Here is a 3,789-nt window from a genome sequence, read left to right on the forward strand (position 1 = left end):
GATGTTTATAATTTTTATAATTCTGTTTAATGTGACGTTGGATTTATGTCAGAATCATGCACCTTCAGGTTAAGGATTAATAATGGTAGTAATCCAAACTGTTTGAAAGCAAAGTAATCCCAGAGGCAAAATGATGGTATAATTTAGGCAGTAATTTTAGTTGTGATGGAATTGTCATGATGCTAAGTAACTGACTTATTGAAGACTTTATTTTACACCTAGAACCTACCATAAATGTTGAGCATGTTGTAAGCTAGAAACAGTGTGTCATTTCATTTACACAGTGTCCAACCAAACCAGTAAGTTTACTGGAACAATCAAAATGGAAATGTATGAATGTCATGTAAATAAAAATTCTGAGTTGAATGATACTGGGAAATGGGAAGGAGATCAAGATAAGACTTGGGGTTAAGATAGTCTAGGAAGCAGAAGAAAAAGATTAAAGACACAAAGTACCATTAATATTTCTCAGAAATTATGATTTAAAAATGAAACATTTGGCCCCCACCACCCCCGGCCTAAGCAGCTACCATGTCTGAGGTCCCCGGCGCGGCGTTGTCCCAGGCGGGTTGGTATCTTTCAGATGAAGGCATTGAAGCTTGCACAAGTTCTCCTGACAAAGTCAATATAAATGACATCCTCCTGATTGCTCTCAATACAGACTTAAGGACAATTGGCAAGAAATTCCTCCCCAGTGACATCAATGGTGGAAAGGTAGAAAAGCTTGAAGGTCCATGTGTTTTGCAAATTCAAAAAATTCGCAATGTTGCTGCACCAAAGGACAACGAAGAATCTCAGGCTGCACCAAGAATGCTGCGTTTGCAGATGACTGATGGGCATATAAGTTGCACAGCTGTGGAATTTAGTTATATGTCAAAAATAAGCCTGAATACACCACCTGGAACTAAAGTGAAGCTCTCAGGCATTGTGGATATAAAAAATGGATTCCTGCTCTTGAATGACTCTAACACCACAGTTCTTGGTGGTGAAGTAGAACACCTTATTGAGAAATGGGAGTTACAGAGAAGCTTGTCAAAACACAATAGAAGTAATATTGGAACTGAAGGTGGACCCCCTCCTTTTGTGCCTTTTGGACAGAAATGCATATCTCACGTCCAAGTGGATAGTAGAGAACTTGACCGAAGAAAGACATTGCAAGTTACGATGCCTGTTAAACCGACAAATGATAATGATGAATTCGAAAAGCAAAGAACTGCTGCTATTGCAGAAGTTGCAAAGAGCAAAGAAACCAAGACATTTGGAGGAGGTGGTGGTGGTGCTAGAAGTAATCTCAACATGAGTGCTGCTGGTAACCGAAATAGAGAAATTTTACAAAAAGAAAAGTCAACCAAATCTGAGGGGAAACATGAAGGTGTCTATAGAGAACTGGTTGATGAGAAGGCTCTGAAACATATAACAGAAATGGGCTTCAGTAAAGAAGCATCAAGGCAAGCTCTTATGGATAATGGCAACAACTTAGAAGCAGCACTGAATGTACTTCTTAACAGCAATAAACACAAACCTGTTACAGGACCACCTCTGAGAGGTAAAGGAAAAGGCAGGGGGAGAATAAGATCTGAAGAAGAAGAAGAACTGGGAAATGCAAGGCCATCAGCACCAAGCACACTATTTGATTTCCTGGAGTCTAAAATGGGGACATTGAGTGTGGAAGAACCTAAATCACAGCCGCAGCAGTCTCATCAGGGACAACACAGATTGTCACATACTGAGCAAAATGGAGTCAAAGATAATAATCAACCAAGATATCTTCCTCGAAATGATACCAGACAGCCAAGAAATGAGAAACCTCCTCGTTTTCAAAGAGACACCCAAAATCCAAAGTCAATTTTAGAAGGCAGTGGATTACCTAGAAACAGAGGTTCTGAAAGACCAAGTACTTCTTCAGGATCTGAAGTATGGGCTGAAGAGAGAATCAAGTGTGATAGACCCTATTCTAGATATGACAGAACTAAAGATACTTCATACCCTTTAAGTTCTCAGCACAATGATGGTGCTTTTAAAAAAAAGGATAACTCCATGCAAAGCAGATCAGGAAAAGGTCCGTCCTATGCAGAGGCAAAAGAAAATCCACTTCCTCAAGAATCCACTGATTATAATAATCAAAAACGTGGGAAAAGAGAAAACCAAACAGCAAATCCTGATCATTTTTATGACAGGAAACCACGAACAATAAATAACGAAGCTTTCAGTGGTGTAAAAATTGAAAAACATTTTAATGTAAATACTGATTTCCAGAATCCTGTCCGAACTAATAGTTTCATTGGTGTTCCAAATGGAGAGACAGACATGCCAATGAAGGGCAGGCGAGTAGGACCTATTAAGCCAGCAGGACCCATCACAGCTACACCCTATGATGATAAAGTATTTTACAATAGTGGGCCCAAAAGAAGATCTGGGCCAATTAAACCAGAAAAAGTACTAGAATCATCTATTCCTATGGAGTATACAAAATTGTGGAAACCTGGAGATGAATGTTTTGCACTTTATTGGGAAGACAACAAGTTTTACCGAGCAGAAGTTGAAGCTCTCCATTCTTCAGGTATGACAGCGGTTGTTAAATTCATTGATTATGGAAACTATGAAGAGGTGCTACTAAGCAACATCAGGCCCATTCAGACAGAGGCATGGGAGGAAGAAGGCACCTATGACCAAACGCTTGAGTTCCGTAGAGGGGGCGATGGCCAGCCAAGAAGATCCACTCGGCCCACCCAGCAGTTTTACCAACCTCCCCGGGCCCGGAACTAATATGAGAAGAGCCTTTGTGAAGAAAGGAGCCATTGACTGAAACATCCTGGTCGAGACCTGTTGATAGTCTTCCTACTTTCCCTTCAGAATAAGCTGCAGCCGTGATGAATATTATTACTGGAGAATGGAAGAGCAGATTTTAGACAGGAAACAATCCAGCTCACACTAAGAATGGGGAAAAATACTAAGTTAACTAGAGCAAGTACCTTTTACAAGTGAAAGAGAATTTTTTCTTCTGCCATCAATAAAACCAATGAGCTGTTATATTAAAAAAAAAAATGAAACATTTGTTACATAATTTTAAAAACCATAAGCATATAACATACTTTAGAAGAACTTACCAGAGAGAAAGAAAAACTTGGAAGGCGTCATTTCTTTTCTAAGTATGAATGAACCCTGGATATCTCTAGATAGTGGTGAGCTTTTTTAAAAAAAAATACAGAATCCTATAATTTTGTATTTATTAGCACTGGCCAGCTTAACCACAGACTGTTAAGAGTAGCTAACTGGATTTTTGTTCATTAAATAAGCAATTGACTTATCTTGCAGGGTTGTTGTTTTGTCCACTCCTCCCCGCCATGTAAGCCGAATTTAGGTATTTAGAGTATTTCCAAGGGATTTTTTTCATTTTTCAGGTGCTACTTACTGATCATAGAATTTATTTTATAATATACAAAGAATTTGGCAAACTGCTTCTCATCTATCTCTAAATGTATTTATGTTTTCACACTTAGTTTCCGAGAAAAAAAGTGCCCCTCTGCCTTTCTGCACTTCTGCTTGTACCCTGGACCCTGCTGTCTCTCCCGTCTTGTTTCTGTATCCTCACATCACTATTTAGTGGTGGTTTTCTTTGTGTAACTGTGGTAAACATCTTCTCTAGCCTTAAAAGAAAGGAAACAAAAATCTTTCCTACTACCTTCACGCTCTTTCCTTCATATCTGGACGCAGGAAATGCTTTCAGCTTCGATTTCCTTAGCTCCCAGTCATTCTTTGGCTTATTAATCTTTCACCTCCTACTGTTTT

The 3,789-nt window shown here is 39.1% G+C and overlaps 1 pseudogene; it reads left to right on the forward strand.

The window, feature by feature from the left end:
* Positions 1–531: 531 nt before the first annotated feature.
* Positions 532–3,030, forward strand: LOC123785955 (tudor domain-containing protein 3 pseudogene; annotated as a pseudogene).
* Positions 3,031–3,789: the final 759 nt, after the last annotated feature.

This window comes from Ursus americanus, chromosome 7 (assembly GCF_024610735.1).
Source record: "Ursus americanus isolate L20-20 chromosome 7, mUrsAme1.1.p, whole genome shotgun sequence".
NCBI classification, from domain to species: domain Eukaryota; kingdom Metazoa; phylum Chordata; class Mammalia; order Carnivora; family Ursidae; genus Ursus; species Ursus americanus.